Source organism: Zootoca vivipara, chromosome 4 (genome assembly GCF_965207765.1).
Source record: "Zootoca vivipara chromosome 4, rZooViv2.hap1.1, whole genome shotgun sequence".
Lineage (NCBI taxonomy): Eukaryota > Metazoa > Chordata > Lepidosauria > Squamata > Lacertidae > Zootoca > Zootoca vivipara.
In genome coordinates, this window is record NC_142587.1 from 78,392,222 (window position 1) to 78,411,258 (window position 19,037).

General features: G+C 43.6%; 1 protein-coding gene across 2 annotated transcripts in view; it reads left to right on the top strand.

Annotated features, from left to right (window-relative positions):
* Positions 1 to 5,138: 5,138 nt before the first annotated feature.
* Positions 5,139 to 19,037, top strand: part of SLC7A1 (solute carrier family 7 member 1) — a 41,256-nt gene continuing 27,357 nt past the window's right edge. Inside the window, exon 1 of one of the 2 annotated variants that reach the window (XM_035114950.3) lies at positions 5,139 to 5,709. The gene's annotated coding sequence lies outside the window, so the exon portion shown is untranslated. Of the gene's footprint in view, positions 5,710 to 7,410; positions 7,522 to 19,037 lie in introns of those variants that run through there. The other variant, XM_088668247.1, reaches the window with a different exon arrangement.

Here is a 19,037-nt window from a genome sequence, read left to right on the forward strand (position 1 = left end):
TGTAGCAAGCCAGGGTCAAGGTCACTACTGACGTACACAAGTGTGGAGTGGAGAAGGGGGAAACATAAAACGTTAGATTGTACATTGCATACTTGTGGGGGAGCTGAATCAGGTTAGAAACGGGCCCTGCATGCGACAAGGAGGCTATCTCTTACAGAAGTTAGAGAGAGCTCGATAAATACTGGATTGGCTTCTATTTACTATGGAGGGTCTAGAAGTTGAGAGCATCTGGGTGTTACACAGAAATAGGTAAGAGAGATGTTAAAAAATGACAATGAAGACAACAAAAACTGGAGTGCAGACCCACACCATACATTTAAAGCACACGGCCTCATCTAAAGAATCCTGGGAACTATAGATTCTTTCTGCCCCCAGAGCTACAATTATCAGCACCTTTGACAAACTACAGATCCCTGGGCTCATTTGGGGGAAGTGATGTCCTTTAAATGTGTATCTGAAGAAGTGTGCATGCACACGAAAGCTCACACCAATGACAAACTTAGTTGGTCTCTAAGGAGCTACTGGAAGAAAAAAAAATTAAATAAAATTTTTGTTTCGACTACACCAGACCAACACGGCTACCTACCTCTAACTTTAAATGTGTGTTGAATATGCTTGTTGGTCACGAGTAAAGGAGTGTGTTGTGCAAGTTCCACTTTACTTGAGGAGAAAAGAGCCAGCTATTAAACTGAGAGCTGACAGCTTTCCATCTCCTACCTTTCTGTAATGCTTTACTTCTAAAAGATAATGACTGTAATGATAGTTCTATTTCTGTGGAGAAGGAAGGCTTTTTGATGTGGGAGCGTGGGCGCAACTCCCCCCCCCATTCTTTCCACATATACATTTGATGTATACATGATTCATTTGAAGTTGTATAATGTAACCCCTCAGAAACTGACAAGAGTCAATCATTCCAAACCTTGCAGAATCAGGCATGCTTTTATTATTAGCTTCACAATTATGGAGAGAATTGGTTTAACTTCAGCAGTCTCTGCAACGTATAACAATAATAGTTCAAGGCCATCCATGGAAAACACAAATTTCTCTAAATGGCGCTCCATCAGCAAACAGCAAGGCCTTCCTGATGTTTAAGGATCAAATAAAAATTAACTTATCCTGAAACCAGGTGGAAAACGCATGCAATTAACTGTAAGGCCGATAGCCAGGGTGCTGTGATCCAACAGTTTGCATTCAGATAAAGTTTCTGATGCGCACCTGAAACTCTCCTTTGAGTTTAACAGTCGTATACAGCAGTGTTTCCCAACCTTGTGCCTCCAGATGTTTTGGGACTACAACTCCCATCATTCCTGACCACTGGTCTTGCTAGCTAGGGATGATGGGAATTGTAGTCCCAAAACATCTGGAGGCACAAGGTTGGGAAACACTGGTATACAGCATAGAAGAGCCCCAGCTGTGTATCAGAATACACCTGAGGCTCTGCAGCTTCAAGCATTTCTGAATCTGAATTAGCTTTTTCACAGTGGGGAGATCAGCTGGGCAGCTTTTCAAAACCCCCATTTTTAAAGGGGGGTGAGGAAGAGAATCAAAAGGTCCTTTTCATTTGTAACAGTGTTTAAAATGATAAAAAAAATGCAGAACTCCACTAGTATTTTCCAGCAAAACTGTAATGAGTTTCTAAAATGCAGGTAGGTGTTTCAATCAAAACTTAGTAAACTCTAAGTGGAAGAAACGTATTTCTGTTACTTGTGCCTTAATCTCTTCCCATTGTAACTGAAAAAGGGCTGTGGGAAAAGTGATATAATAAATGAGAAGGCCAAGTGGGAAAGAAATGACTTGTAAAAGAATCTAAATTGCACCAGGTTGTTCCTTTTTTGACTCTGAGCTGGTCCGATGAGATTGCAGATTAAGAAAAGGGTGTGCTATGTGGTGTATTCAAAATAAATTAAAGTTCTACATTAATCTAAGCATATTATATATTTTTTCCTCTTAGCCTGCCTTAGGTGATTAAGAATATATTAATTTTCAGATTAACAACAATAATGAGTTTTTAAGGGCACAGGCAAAAATGTATAAAGTATTTACAGTGCTGGAAATGGAAGCAGACTTTGTTATTCACTAACAGGGTTTGGCAACAGTATCTCCAATGATAATAATGATGCGAGCTGTACTCCCAACAGCACCAGGAAAGCCATGGTTAGCATTGCTCTAGGTAACTTGCAACCCTCTAGTTACAGTACTGTTGGACTCCAAGTCCCATCTTCCAGTGTGGCCAATGGGCAGAGATAATGGGAGCTGTAGTCCAACAACATCTGGAAGGCCACAGCTTCCCTACCCATGGCTTATGTTAATGTTGAGAAATGTGGCTATAAATTCAATGTGTAGCCACTCTGGGAGGATATGGAAGCTCCCTGGGCTTATGGACAGTGCAAATTTAAACTGATTAAGGCAGGCATCCCTAGACTTCGGCCCTCCAGATGTTTTGGACTACAATTCCCAACTTCCCCAGCCACTGGTCCTGTTAGCTAGGGATCATGGGAGTTGCAGGCCAAAACATCTGGAGGGCCGAAGTCTAGGGATGCCTGGATTAAGGCATTCCATCTTCTCAGGGAACCCTGAGAATCCTCGTTCTTTGAGAAGTGACCAAGGATCTCAAACAGAAAGTGGTATAAGGTTGATGGACATTTCTGGTATACAGTTCAGGCTGTTTCTCCCTTGTTTTTTTCATTATGATTTGTGGAAATACATGCCAATATTGCATAGATTGGTAGTTGTATGTTTACAGTTTTGAAAAGAACAGTAACAGGAACCATTTATTTTTAATCCCACTTTAGCCACAAAGCAGGTTTTACGTGAGTAGCAACCTTATAAAAAACAAATACTCAAAAAAAAGAGAAACTTATTTTACAATATTTTGTAAAAACAGCAAAAAGAAGTGGTATGTTGAAGACTAAGGATGAGAGCCTATGACTTACACATGAAAACCAAGCCCATTGAAATTGGTGGGATTTACTGTTGCAAAACATGCACTGGACTGGACGGCATTGCATGTTTACAATGGTAAACATGCTTACTTGGAAGTGGAGCTTATTGAACTTCATAAGACTTTCAAGTAAGGCTGCTCAGAATTAGAAGTGTCATTGTCATTTGTGAAATTGATGCCTGTTTTTTAAATAAACTCATGCAACTGGGCCCCCCAGATTTTTCTGAACTGCAGGTCCCATCATCACCAACAATTGGCCAATTGGGCTGGGGATGATATGGGTTGTGGTAACACTTGAGGACCCAAAGTTGGGGAAAGCTACGCTAAAGGGTGCAAGTATCCTTGCAGCACACAGTAATCTTGAAGGTCAGCTGAAGAATAGCTATTCTAATAAATCCATTTAAATCCTCCATAAAAGGCGTCCCAGAGCAGCTTGCGTAATAATAAAGACAGTCAATAAAGACAGACTCTTCCTGCAGGCTGTTTCAGGGAGATTCCATAAAACTGTTGTGTATTGAGTCAAATGATTTTATATCTGTATTACTATTGTCTGTATTTGCTTTAGGGTAAAGTAACTGCCTTTTGGTTCCAGAATGTAGCTACTATTGGTTCATTTAAGCTGCTGTATTTGGATCCTCTGTCTTATTGGTTTCCTCCAAAAGGCAGCACTGTGATATTGTTCCCTCCAAAATGTATCCCTTTCTAGCTAGTCCCCTGTCCCTATAAATGTAGCGTCCCTGTCCTCAGAATCAGTCTTGTCTTGTTGCCTTAAATAAAGAGCTGTTATCATGAAGATGTTGTCACTCAATTACTACAATTAAAAAACCCATGGCACAACAAAAACCACAATGACTCATGACTTAGGTCCCTTAGGTCCCAGGCCCCTAACTACCTAGGAGTAAGCCCCATTGAATTCAACAGGACTTACTTATGAATAGACATGGATAATTCTGGTAGAGACCAATTTTAGTGACAAGCTACATATTTTAATTAGACCCTCAGTGTTGGTACATTTGAATTGTTAGGTGGCTTCACCTGTCAATTTTTGATTTCGAATAATAAAAATAATTTATTAAATGTCTATGCCACCCTCCATCAGAGGATCACTGGGTGATTTACTATAGAAAAACACAACAATATATACCGTAATAACAAACATAAACAATGCTCCTCCTCTACATTTTAAAAGGCCATATGTTATTTAATTAGCCAAAGGCCTGGGAGAAGAGGAAGGTTTTTGCCTAGTGGCTAGTGAGCCTCCTTGGGGAGAGCATCCCATAAGCGAGGAGTCACTGCAGAAAAGGGTCCAGGTTGGCTCATATGGGGAGAGATGGTCCTTAGACTGCAGACTCTTCAAGTGTCCCTATTTCTCCAGGGACAGTCCTGGATTTACAAAAGCTGCCCCTGTTTCTGATTTGATCCCAGATCAGAATGTCCCGCTTTTTTAGGACGTCCCTATTTTCATCGAAGGAACGTTGGAGAGTATGAGACTGTAGATCGCTTCATCAGATGCATGAAGTGTTATCCTGAGATAAGCTGCTGGTGCGTACATATAAGTGCACGTGTTTGTCTGTTTTGATATATCTATGTGGTTGCGGTTGGGCCAAGAATTGTAAACGAGCAAGAAGAAAACGAAATACCAAAAATCACATTGTTAGCAGCGGCTATTCACAAAGCAAACAAAAACTGCATTAGACGGCACAGACCCGTCCAGGCTGAACACCCCAAATAAGCAAGCCTAGTGTGCCATGCCATTGCCCATTGCTCCCTCCTGCCTTGACGAGCGCAAAGCAGAGGCGGCTTGGGCCGGGGTCCGTTACCAGGATCGTCCCATCCTCTCTCTCCCACCGCCCTCTCGCGCTCTTTCTCTACAGCTGCCCCCCCCTCTCTCCCCTTATCTCTCAGAGCCTTTCCAGTGACGCGGGAGATGACACACACGCGGTGACGCTTTGAACTTGCCTCCTCCTCCTCCGAGCCCGGGGCGTGGGAGGAAAGGTAAGCTGCGTGCGTGTGGCGGGGGAGTGGAGGATACAGCAAGACCAAGAGGAAGGAAGCCGAGATACAGCTGGCGCGCTTCACAGCCCTGCCCTCGGAACACACCCTTTGGGCGGGGATGTTGAGTGTGGAGCGGGAGAGGCGCGCGCGCGCTCAGCCTCCTTGGACGCCTCTAGCGGCGCTCCGGGCGCCTTCCAAACGTGCCAACACTGGAACGGGTAGAGGCGGCGGCGGCAGCCTTGCGCTACTGCGCCTGGCTTGACCTCCTCAGCCCGCGGACGCTCCTGTCGTCGTCGTCCCCCCCCCCCAATGCCCTTCTCTTCAGACGGCAGCGGCGCGCCCGCTTCCCGCTCGGCAGCGTCCTCCCTCCCTCGCTATAATAAAGCCGCCGGAGAGGGTGGAGAAAGGGGGAAAGCGACGCCGGCTGTGCCTGTGAGCCGCTCGGAGTCCCTCCCCTCCACGCCTTATTCCCCGCCCTCGTCCCCTGCGGCTGCCTCCATTCACTACTGAGGAGGAGGAGCCCCCTCGACGCGTAGAAACGAGACCGCCTTGCTATGCAGCCAGCCCTGCCAGTTCCAGCCGCCGCCACCGGTAGCACCTTTTCGGCCAGCTCCTGAGATCACAGCAGCCGGCAAGGGCGCAACTCGGGTTCACTCCCCATTCCTTGGCCGCCACCGCCGCGCGCTCCTTTCCCTTCCTTCGCTGTCCCTTTTCCACCATCTGCTGCTGCTGCTGTCACCGTTTCATTAGGAACTTGACCGGGCACAGGCGGGGTGAGTAACCGGGGTGACCCCCAGGCAGCGGTTTCTCCCCCAGCCCCTCTGCCCTTTCTTTCTCCTCCAGCTTCTATGCATACAGAGTTGGGTAGATCGCTTTGCTAGGATGCTCCCTTGAGCGGGAGAGTTGGAAGGCTCATCCGGAGAGCGTGAGGTGGGGAATCGGGGGCGGGGGAGCCCCGGGAACACGCGGGTCCGGTTCGCCCACATCTCTTTCTCTGAGCGAGATCGCGCTGGCTGGCTGGCTGGCTTTTCCGCCCGGCCCGGCCGCCTTCTCACTGGGCGAACATGTGCTCCGGACCTCAGCCACATGCTACGCGAGGAATCCATTTTGCGAGCAGCGTGGTGCATGATGCAATATTTATAGTCTATGTAGAGGAAGTCGGAAGGGACGCCCTGCTTAGGTAGTTCGAATCGGGGATCATGCGGCTGGGCTGGGGGTGTTCAGATCGCCTTTTCGTTTTTTTCTCTCTCTCTCCCCCCCCCCAAATCCCACCATCCCCTTTCCACATTGCGATTTCCAGAGGGTGGGCAAACTCTCCTCTTCCCCAGCTGCCCACCGCAGGCGTATGATGGGCTGATCTAATTTGGCTTTGGGAATGAAAGGCGTGCTGCCTTAAATGGCGCTTTTTTTGGTTCACGTGTGTGTGTGTGTTGTTGTTGCGGGAGGGGCGAGTCATTACTACAGTGCATTCCCGTCATTGGTCTTAAGTGTTTATGGAGGGGACTGCCCCAGGACTACAGTATTAGCATCCCTCATACTTCGGCTCGAGATATCCTTCTGATGCAATTCACCTACGGATTACATTAGAAGTAGTGAGCCAGTTATTTACGGTAAAGAACCTTCTTGGCCTTCCTTGCCAATAATAGCAACGGAGCAGAGAGGCAGGGCTAAATAAATCCAAGGCATAAGAGGTGTAGGAACTATGGTAGCTGCTCAGACTCATGTGCTGAATTCTCTGCTTTTAGGTATCTGTTCTTCCCTTTTCCGGGGTGTGTAATCATATATTCCTCCTAGGTGCTACAATTCTTTGCCGCTTTTAAATAAACATGAAAACTAGAACACAAGCAGTTGTAATGGAGCCCAGATAACGCAAGGCAGAGTGCTTGTGTTTGCCCAGCATTTAAAGCCATAAAGTTGGTTTCAATGACTTTCTCTTTTCTCTAAACTGCAGTGGAAATTTTGAATGTGATTTGGAAAGCACAAATCTAGTTTGTTTGCTTAACTTTCTAAGGGAAATTGCTGCTGTTAGGGGCAGGAAATCACATTAGGATAGTATCAAGGGATTGTTAATCACCCTTGATGTCTGATGGCTTTTTAAGCTAGCTGTTGTTACCAGTTACTATAGTGGAAATATGCCGCATTATTTATTTTTAAGAGTGGCTGTACTGTACTTTCAAGAATCACATTTGCTCCAACATAAAAGGAGCAAGCCCTCATCAAACCCCCTTTAAACTCTTTGGCAGGGTGTCATTTGCAACAGGGTGTCGTTTGCAAGCCAATACTTACGCAACTTTCATTTTTGCAAAGTTTCTTACGGTGCTTGGATTCAAATTCTGAAGTCTTGCAAGTAACCCATAGCGCTCTTACTGCCAGACCAAAAGCTACCTAGATAATCTGATACCCAAGCTGCAACACCGCTAAACAAGTGGAAGCCTCACAGATACTTCTAAGCGACTGGATGACACTCTTGGCTTCTGGGAATTGGGTCATAAGGGTATAAGCAGCCACATCATCAGAATATTGCCCTTTGTAGGTCAGGATTGCATATCAGAAACCCAGCGTGACTCTTCAGGTCTTCAGCAAGGGTATGTTATATCATGCAATTTCCTTTAAACTGAAAATTCTGGGGAATGACGGTACTGTGTCCACTATGAAAAGTGCATGCTCCTTTTCTGTTTGTATCTTGATATCATTGTGTATCTTTTAAGTTGTCCAGTTGTAAAAACAGGTAAAGGTAAAGGGACCCCTGACCATTAGGTCCAGTCGTGACCGACTCTGGGGTTGCGCGCTCATCTCGCATTATTGGCCAAGGGAGCCGGCGTATAGCTTCCAGGTCATGTGGCCACCATGACAAAGCCGCTTCTGGCAAACCAGAGCAGCACATGGAAACGCCGTTTACCTTCCCGCTGTAGCGGTTCCTATTTATCTACTTGTATTTTGACGTGCTTTCGAACTGCTAGGTTGGCAGGAGCTGGGACAAAGCAACGGGAGCTCACCCCGTCACAGGGATTCGAACCGCCGACCTTCTGATCAGCAAGCCCTAGGCTCAGTGGTTTTGTTATAGGGTTTTTTTTTTAAAAAAAAATTATTGACACAACATTAACTTGCGTTGAGTTTGCTTTGCAATAAAAGCTCTCTGAAGCAATGTCTAAAGTTGTTCCTCTTCTTGGTTTGCTGCTAAACTTTGCATGCTTCGTTAAAGCCAGAGTCACTGGATACAAATAACAAAGCAGTGCTAGCGTTTGGAATGTTTTAGTAACAGGTATCCAAAGTTTCACATACATGCTTGGCCTGGTCAACATTCCTTCTCCTTTAGCCACAGTGAACTGGTTGGGTTGTAACATTGCCATAGCCTTGTTTTGTGACAACGAGCCTTATGTTTATGTTCCTCCTCCTTCCTCCAGTGTGGTCACGAGGAAGAGATCCGAAGCTTTTGATTTTGTTTAGATGCAATTTAGCATTGTGTCTGAACCTGACAAACTTCACAATGATTGGACACAATTACAGATTACAATTTCTAGTTAATCAGGAACAGAAATCTTAAATCTCCTTTCTTCATCTGTGTGTGATGGGAAGGAGGGGGGTTCATACAAGCCCAAGGCATGTAACAACAAACCATAGTTTGTTAAATCTGAACAATGCCCACAATATTAACTGGTACCAAAATTTTGCAACTCGTGGAATGACCTCACCTGATGCTGAGATAATAAATAAAAGCAGTGTTAAGTGTGTGAACTGCTTCAAATTAATGAAAGCTTCCCTCCATTTTATTTCTTCTGCAATTATGATTCTTTTTATAATGATTATAAAATAATTATGGTGTAATTATATGAGAACAGCTTTGTTTCCACTTGCCTTCTGAGACATTTTGCCCGCAGATGCTTTCTTAGGAACCATTTCATACAATGTTTTCTCACTCATTAGAATAATCTGTTCAGATGAACAACATAGCACATGAGCTACTAGGTTGTGGGGCTCACAGGAGTATCTGAAATCTCCAGTATTCATTTCAGAATGTAAGGTGATTCATGCATTACGATGGTCACACACAAATGGGGCTGTTCACCATACTGTCAGCTGTGCGTTTGCATGAGGAGCAACTGGCCGCAGGGGTGTTTCATTTCTTTGATGTTGGCATGGGTCTTCTAAAACTGCTCCAAGGAAGAAGGTGGGGGGGAACTAAAACAAGAAGATATGATAAAATAGGAAATCTTGATGAGGCATTCTGGGAGGAAATGCACATCAACCTGTACAGTGTTGGGACATTCAATAACCCTTTCAGTTTAGCCATGCCTTTGTTTCCTGAGAATTAACAGTGACCAGGTATACTCAGAATGTAGTTTTGGCTCTCTTCCTAATGAGCTGATTAGCCTTCTATGAAAGTGACTCTTTCCCTACTCTGCTTACTCGTCTCATTAACTCTTCCTGCGTCAGTGCAGCCTGTTGGAACTCGGGGTCCTGTCCTGCCTTTACAGTGACCTCCCAATTCAGCCTTTAATTTTCTTTTCTTTCATGCTTTTGTTTTGGTTTGTTTTCCTTCCCATTATAGCGTTTCAGCTATTGGAAACAAATCTTTTGACAACTTGGTGATAGGTAAAGGATTAAAACAGAATCTGCATCTCGCTGCCCCTTACTGTTTAATGCCAGCATGCATAAGGACGTAGGAAGCTGATGCACACTGAGGCAGATTGTGGGTCTAGCTAGCCTGGGAATGTCTACACTAGCCTTCCCCAAACTGGTGCCCTCCAGATGTTTCGGACTACAACTCCCAGCAGGCTATTCTATACTGACGGGCAGCTGAATTCCAGGCAGGTGTCCTTCCTAACCCTATGTAGATGAACCTAGGGCATTCTGCATGCAACTCATGTGCTCTAGAGTTGAACTATGGGCCTCCCTATAAATATCTACGTGTTGATGCAGGGCCAGCCCGGGATGCTTTGCCGCTTGAGGCAACCCCCTGCTGCTGGTGCCTGGTGCCTCCTCCACGGATGTGCCCCACTGCTCTTGTGCAGTGTTAGAAACTCAGATATATGAGCTAGGTGCCAATTGGCTCCTTAAACCAGGGTTACAGTTGCCAGAATGGAATGCCAGAGGGCTCGAAAGCCATATTTTTTTAATACGACTTTTGGGTTCTTGAAATTCATTCTGATTGTGCCGATAAAATATAATGGATAGCATTCTAAAGGATGTGTTAGTTACAGGTAGGTAGCCGTGTTGGTCTGAGTCGAAGCAAAATAAAAAAATTCCTTCAGTAGCACCTTAAAGACCAACTAAGTTTTTATTTTGGTATGAGCTTTCGTGTGCATGCACACTTCTTCAGATAAAGGATGTGTTGTTAGTGTGTGAAAACAGTCAAGATCCAAGGATCGCTAGGCATGCTCCTCCAGATGGAGGAGATGTCAGGCACCATCTTGACGGCCGGGCATTTTCACTTGGTCACAAGTGGCCAACCGCCAGGTGCAAAACGCACCTGATTGATGAATTTTGAACACTGCTGCTGTGGGCATGGCCTGCCGCTCCCGTTACCCCCTCCTTCTCCATGGGTGCACCCCCCCCTCATACCATGACGTGTGAGGGGGCGGTGGCAAAGTTGAGTGGTGCGTTTCTTGGGTCCAGATCTGCTGCCAGAGTCGACCACCTTGCCTTGCTTCGTGGTCCTGTGTTAATACCTGGTTTTAAACTAGAGACCTTTGGTGTGTTAGAAAACACACCAGCCTCAACAGATGCAAATACATTTTTCTGTAGAACCTTGTTTTCTCTGTAACCAGTAAACAGGGAACCTCATTAGTGGGAAGCTAAAGCTAGTGGGGCTGGGGGATTCTTGCAGGAAAACAGCCACATTTGGAATGACTTAAGGAGGGTTCCATACGGCGCTGCGATGCATAGATAAGAGTTTGTATTTTATGCAGGGAGTTTGCTTCAGTCTGGGCACTTGTCTTCACCGGGAAGCATTTTGCCGCAAGCCAAAGTTTGTTTGGTGGGATCACTGCATTTGTGATAAAAACAGTCTTCTCCTTCCTCAAACAGTTGAACTTGCAACTGGTGACCTTTTAGGTAAAGATCCTCTCATTTTCTGCTGGGAGAAGAGCAGCATTCTTGAGAATCCTCAGAAGTTGTGAAAGTCCTTGCTTGGGCAATACGTGCTCCCTACACCTTGAGAAAGTGCTGTAAAACTTGCTTTAAGAATACGGAAAAGGCAGATCTCACATAATTTTTACCATGGATCTAGGGAAGGGGTGGAGAACATTTTCTGGCTGGTGGGCCCAGATACTTTTCTCCACCCCTTGGTGGAGCCACCCACCTGTCAATCAACTGACATCACGCTTTGAAGTCCTGATTGTGGACAGTCTCCACACTCCTATTTTGAGCCTAGCCTTGCACCTTGAGATCTGCAGGGAATGCCCTGCTTTCCATCCCAATATCACTCCCAGTCTTTTTCTTTGTTCTTTGGGGAGCTGGAGATTATCTGTAGACAAACAGTCAATAACCTGACTCTTTTTTTTTTTGGCAAAATGTACTAATTGCATTATTTGTAATAGCAGCGACCAGTGAAATCAATACAACATAAATAATATTAATTCCATATTGGAGTAATAATAAGATAATACTGTATCCAAAGCTAATTCGTTAAAACAATTCAACAGCCCAGGTAAAACACATTTATCATTTTGTTTAGAGAAGGATTTTTGCAGCTTCTGTAGTCTTGCTCTTGCTTACCAGGACATAGTGTTGGGGAGGTTGGGGCTGTGTGAGAGTGCCCAGTTGGCTCCACTGGTGCACTTGCAGAACTCTGAACTCGCCACACTCCACCCATTCAGCTGTACTACCCCAACCTCCTCACTGCCTGGTCCTTTTAAGCAATAGTGATACTGCAGTTGGGAGGGTGGCAGTGCAGCATTTTGCTGGTTGCTCCAGATAATAGCAGGGCGGCAGTAGCCTTTCTAATGCTAGCAGATGGAGAGTGCTTTCCTAGCACTGCCAAAGTGACTCTGCATGTAGCACTATCTTCTGCAGTTAAAGGAGTGGCACTTTTTAAGCATTGGAAGTGAAAGGGAGACAAGCAGTTGTAGCCTATATACGACGTATGTCTCTGAGCAAAACACAGCTATGAGTTACAGATTGTGCACATGTCCCGCATCTTGGCAGGAAGGGTGTTTTCTCTCCGGATCAGTACAAAAGTTACATTTCTAGATTTCTAAACTTGTTTCAAAGGGCCTGTGGCTCTCCGAATTTCTTCCAGTGGCTTTCAAAGTCTTTCAGAACAGATGCTTGGCTAGCTGCTGCTGCTGCTGCCAACGTCCAGCATTGAAGCCACACTTGGTTGATTTTCAGTAGAGAGTAAGCTTGCTCAACCTGGTTTTCCTATATCGGCAAAAACACAATAAAGGAAATAATGGACCGGAAGATTTCTCAGAGAGAAATGCATCACTTTAAGCGGTAGTGCAGCTTTTACATATGTGGAAGGGTTGTAGCTCAGTTACTGAACATCTGCACTGCATGCAAAATCCCCTAGGCTTAATCCTGGACATCTGAAAACCCTGAAGAGCTGCTGTCTGTTAGTGCAGGCAATATTAAGCTAGTGCTCTGACTGTATAAGCCTCCTATGCTTGGATGACTTCATAGACGATTTCAGCCTGCCATGTGTCACCACCTGGTTCTTAGTACTACTCCTATTGTTTCGTTATCAAAAGTTATTGATACACATGAAAATAATGCTATTGTCTCCATTGCAGGAGGAGCTTTAACAAAAACTGGTTGTTCCTTAGGTAGTACGGTCAAACAAACACGGTATCCTGGGTAAAGTAATTTCATTTGGATAATGCACGAGGTCCAAGGAATTCGATGTTTCAAAGCAAACACGAAACAATCCGGTGCATGACTTAATAAACCGTCTTTGATGATAGACGGTTTATTCATGCAAGTTAGTTCATGCAAGTGACTTGTAACGCAGGCAGGCGTGAACGCATGTGGTTGTAGGGCTAAAAGACTTAAAATCATAGCAAGAACAGGCCAATTTATAAGCTTCCAGGACAGAATAACACTGGAGTTTATTGTTTTGAATTTGAAGATGTTAAAACGGGAAGTAGGACATTTAGTAGAACTAATTTAAGGCCGCAGCCCTAAGAATGTAAAAAGAGGCCTCCTGGACCAGAGCAAATGCATCTAATTGAGCATCTTAAGTGGCTGACCTGTGGGAAGTCCGTATGCAGGACATGAACACAGTAACATTCTCATCTTTCCCAGCATCTGGTGTTCATCCTGTGCTCCATGAATGTGTCTACCCCTCCTTAAACTAAAACTGCCATAAGTTGGTGCTGTCACTACATCTTGTGGTAGCAAATCCCACTGTTTCACTATGCCATTACTATTGCAGTACTATTTTACATGTTCTGAATCTTCTGACATTCAGCTTTATTGCATGAGACAGAGAGAGAAACCTTCTTTTTCTACTTTTGTGCATAATTTGTGTGTGACTGCCCCACCCATCTTGATTTTAAACCAGGGAAAAGAAGTGGATATGGTCAGCAGGTTAGATCCAAAACTGCCCCATCCCCACAGATCACTTTGAGCTGCCTTACCTGTCAGTCAGTTTATTGTAATTGGTGTACAAATAATATTAACTAAAAACAAAATGATATGCAAAGAACCTTCCAAAGGTTAAGTTGATCGCTGTGGAACTACCCTGTGGCACTAACTCTTAAACAGCTTAGCTGTTTGCCTGTTGACGTCTGAGTCCAGTTCTTTTTTTTTTTTATAAAATATTTTTATTAATTTTCCAATTAAAACCAATTATATCACATTCAATATTTCAAATTATACACATATATATATCAATCAAACCGAATGTTATGCCAAATCATCTAAAGAATTTTTTATTTGGGTTCCCATGCTTCAAGAAATTGGGAATTCCTCGCAACTGTCCACTGCCGTCTTTTTTCTAAAGTTCAAATCGTCCTCCAAGTTCATAATAATCCAGATCTTCCCCTTACAGTCACCTAGATGTTTTCCACTTTCATCCGATTGTTTCCCAGCTGCTGAGATAAATATCAAACAAAGTTTCACAGATGTTCTTTCTCCTGTGTGAGTTAATCAGTCCAGCCTCCCCATAAATCTTCTTAATGGAGCTCCCTGTTGCGTCGAAGCAGCTCGAAGCAGCGCCATCTTAAAAAGCTCAAATCACTTTCGTTTTCTCTCATAGCCATGAAGATTTACGATCATTATAGAATTTACAGCTTTTCCAGGCAGGAGACCCAAACATCAAACCATAGACTCTTGGTAAATTAATGGATCTCCTTGCCCTATAGCTGAACTTAGCTTCAGGTCGCTGCTCCAATTTAAAGTGCGTCACAGCTCATAAATCCTCCGAACGCGTCCAGAACTCCTTCCGTCCGACTAGGGGGGGCTTTTCTCATCGGCAACTCCACATCTTTAAAAAATATGCTCAGTAACAACAATTATAAAGTTCAACTCACACAGTCTTTTGCTTCTCTTTCACTCCAAACAAGCCAGGACATCGCGTCCGGGAAGGTACGAGGCAACAATATGAGGAAAAAAAATAAAAACTCACTTCCCTTATCGCTCCGTCCCCATCAATCCTTCTTCCAGATGCAGTACAGTCTTTGACTCCTCTCCCTCAGCAGCATAAATTTCTCAGCAGTAAACAGCGCTTCTTCCCCTCCTTCTGAAGTATGTCCATAGATTTAAGCCTAATTATCTTCTTTAACCATGGAAATCCCCGCCATGCAGATTAGCGTCCGGGAGTCCTGGCCCTCGTAAGTGCTCAGCCCAAGCTCCCCCCACTCCAAAAACAGTCGGAGTGGGTCTGGGGGCATCGCGGGCCAGCGGCCCCTCTCCGTAACCCCCGGAGAGGGTAGGGGGTTGCCATTTACTCCCCTAGCAACCGCCAAATTCCTTACGAAGGTCAGAGAGATGGAAAACAGGTCCGCCATTCCTGCAGGCGGAAACCGGAACCCGACGTCTGAGTCCAGTTCTAGGTTGGCATCTAAAGCCCTGAAGAACCCGGGGCCCAAATGAGAGAGCACCTTTTCTTGTATCAACCTGCCTCTACATTACAACCAGTCAGTGAGGCTTTCTTTATAGTCCCTGTCCTGAATAAGATGTCCAGTGTGAGATCCTGTGGAAGAGGCTTTTCAGTGGCGGCACCACGGCTGTAGAACCTTCTCCTCACTGAGCTGATTAATGTGGATTTTTAAAAATATTGTATATAAGGTATGTGATCCCCTGGATATGATGATAGCCCAATGGATGCCCATCTGTGCAAAAATTAGGAACATCTCCTCATTACTAGGAAACATTACAAAAATTAGCTAAGAGGGGGGTGCTGCTGGTCTGAGTATAAATGCATCCTGTTGGCTTGGTAGTGTTGGTTGTGTGGCCTATCCATTCCAATACCTTTTAAAGAGTTCTTGCAAGTTCCTTTAAAAACATCCCTGTGGAATTCAGCCTCTTTTCCAGATGATGATTAGGCAACCTAAGTTCTTCCAATAAAACCCCTAGTCTATTAAGTGCAGCACATTCTTTATAATTGTATTGTCCAGTAGAGAGCCCTGCCGGTTAAGTCAGTTTGCAAGAGATGCTTGTGGGACTTGCATTCTTGGTTTCCATGGCGATATTACAGCATGAGCTGATACTTTTATGCTGCCGTGTCTCTCCCCCCCCAACCCCCCCCCCAAAATTCGGGCCTAGTTCTCTCTGAGGTAGTAAACCTTCATCTGGGCAGTAACGTTTCAAATGGCAAGGAGCCTTCATGAATGAATGCTAACCTACACAATACTTTCCCCTTTCCCCTATTTCTCTAGACATGCTACGTTTCTGTGTGCCCATAAAAAAAAACCACCCAACAATTCTGGGAGAACCGTCAAATGTTTGGACCCCACCAGCCTGTCTGAAGTGATGCAGACCAGGTTTAACACCTCAGTGGGAAGTAGGCCTCATTCTCTGCACCTTTGGGGTTTTGCCACAGTAAATGTTGGTTGCGCCACCTTTTCTAAGTTTGCATTAAACTTCCCATCTGTTAAGTGACGAGGTTCCGCAGTTTCCATGGCAAGTGTGCCATTTTCTTGTGGCGAGCATAATGAACCCCAGTTTTCCTCCTAACCTGGTGGCAGTGGCAGGAATCTTTGCCACAGTTATGTAGCACAGTAGAGAGGGCCTGGGAACTCTGGAACTCTGGAGGTAAGCTGTGCCCCTATCTAGCGGGGAGGAAATCTGAAGCGCTTGGGGGTACAGAGACAAATCTGCTGGGTTGGGAGACTGCGAACTGTAAATCCTCCCTCCTCCTTCCAGAAGAAGTGTTAGGAAACTGCCAAGCTCTATGTACATTGATCATGCTCTAGAAATATTTAAAGAAGAGCGGAGAGAGTGAAATCTTGCATTTGCCAAGGTTTTAAGAAGGAGAGTGAAAATTGCCAGGGTGTGGGGTACTTGTGTTTTATGTCCCTCCCTTGCACACTCACAAATATATACACTCATTATATCTAGAAAGCAGGATGCATGGGGTTTTTGTTGTTGCTAGAAGATCTGAACATTCAGTTTTGACTGAGAATTCTTTCCACTTTTACCGAGCCTTCTGAATCAACCCCACAGATTGTGCCTGCCTTTTCTTTCTTTTCTCTTTTAGAAAATTGCAGCCCACAAGGAAAATGAAACCACCTCCTATGCATTAAAGACAACAGCCTTATTCAGATGCACAATCTTCGGCTTATTTTAGCTAAGAACGATGTGCACTATGTATCAAACGTGGCAGGGATTTTATTGAAAGTACACTACCTTGTGATGGTGTAGATGAAAGACCATTTCCTATAAAAGGGTAACCTGGGAGTTTTACAGCCAGTTTTAACTCTGTGCTCTTGCTTGGGGTCTCCACCTTTTAGCTTTTCTTTATAACCCACAGAAGTGATACAAATCAAGAGCTCAGATTAAATTTCGAAACCATCTGCTCCAGAATGATCCCCCAGATTTCACTATAATTTTAGAATGTGTAGCCTAAAGACACTAATCACTGAATATCAGAGATCTGAATCGGTATTCCCAGTACTTGTTTTTCTGAGGGCCTCTTTATATAGTGCATTTTTACACATGAAATGTGAATGCGACAAACAGGTGTTTGAAAAAAGTGTGTCCTCTGGGAATGTATCTTAGAGCTGGTATTGGCCGCAGCTCCCTGCTGAGTCTGCTAAACTCAAACTTGTTTTTCTTCATACAGAATAATTGGTAACTATCTGAAAGATGATAGTTAAGTTGGTTAGAGCAGTGTTTCTCAACCACTGTTCCGCGGCACACTAGTGTGCTGCGAGATGTTGCCTGGTGTGCCGTGGGAGAATTACTTTATATATAGTCAATATAGGCACAGAGTTAATTTTTTTAACATTTTCTAATGGTGGTGTGCCTCGTGATTTTTTTCATGAAACAAGTGTGCCTTTGCCCAAAAAAGGTTGAGAAACACTGGGTTAGAGTGTGGTGCTGATAACGCTCAATCCCTCTGTGGGCCAGCTGCATATTCCTGCATTGCAGGGGGGGTGGACTACATGATCCTCAGGGTCCCTTCCTACTCTTTGGTTCTGTGAATAAACATTCCTAATTTTCCGCTAGAACAATTAGCTGCCAGTGCACATTCAATTATGTATGAGTGAGGCAGCAGTTATGAGTCACTTTTTCAATAGATGATAATGTTCCTTTCTGAGCAGGGTGGATAAAAATCAATGATTTTTTTAAAAAAATCAAAAAAATCGGATTTTTTTGATTTAAATCGGATTTTTTTGATTTAAATCGATTTTTTTATTTAAATTGGATTTTTTTAAATAAAATGCTTTTTGAGGAAAGCATATTACCATCCAAAGGTTATTCCATCATGAAATAAAGATTAGTTTTTTTAATTATGTAGTATAAGGTTGTATATGTTTAATTTTGGGGGTAAATAAATTCCATTAATCCATTCACCTCTTCCAGAGGTTTTTGTAAGATTATTGGGCAGTTTCTCTGCCTAAAAGATATTATCACAGGTGCTTGGTTTACTTTTGCAGTTCTCAAAACTGAATTTGACTCAACAGAAATCACATGCCTCTTCTTCACAGCAAAAATGTTATAACATGAACAGAGTTGAGAAAAAGACCTTAATCCTATTGTTCTACAAACCTATGAATACAGAAGCAACCCCTTCAGTGCTAAGTTTCAAGAAGTTCAGTGAATAGAATAGAAACAATATTTTTCTGATTGTTTGGACAGTATTTAAGTTTTTCATGTGTAGGCTGGGCTGACAGTCTAAGTTTCTTAAAATATATATACTTTGTTTTTGTTTAGCCAAATTAGTTAACAAACATGGATGTTTGTTTAAGCAAATAACATTTGCTGAAATGTTATTGTTTCAGTTGAATAAATCTATTTAAATTGTTATTATTAAGGTAATGATTATTTTTCTCCTTCCTAAGTACAACAGTAAAGTTGTCCAAATATGAATGATTAACCTATTAAACTGAGGATAAAAAAACTAATATGAAAAGTTGTTATTCTAAAAATCTTCATCTACTTGCATAATAAAGTTATACCAGCAAGAATTAGTCTTTATGATTTAAATCAACTATGATTTAAATCAAGCCTTACTGACTAGTGATTTAAATCGTGATTTAAATCGTGATTTAAATCAGTTTGATTTAAATCAAATCCACCCTGTTTCTGAGTCCAGCATTTTTAAAGCTTCGGTTCTTTTTTGTATAGGATTTGGAAATGTGATTTTAATTAAGGAGTATACTACATATGATCATCTCCTTTCTGCAGGGCCTTTTGGATCTTGAGCATCTTCAGCAGATTAAAGCCACAAATCAGGTGTGGGGTACTTGTAGCCAGCCAGATCTTATGGGACTCCCAACACCCATCAGCCCCAGCCAGTATTACCAATAGTCAGGGAAGATGGGATTTGTAGTCTAGCAACACCAGTAGCTTCATAGCCACATCAACCCTAATGTATCTATTGTGAATGTTGCTGTTAGGTCCTGACCGTTGTGATCCTTTGCAGAACAGCATGGTGAATGGGCTTTCACTATTGTGAAAATTATGAAAGTTGGATTGTAAGCAGTACAGTGAT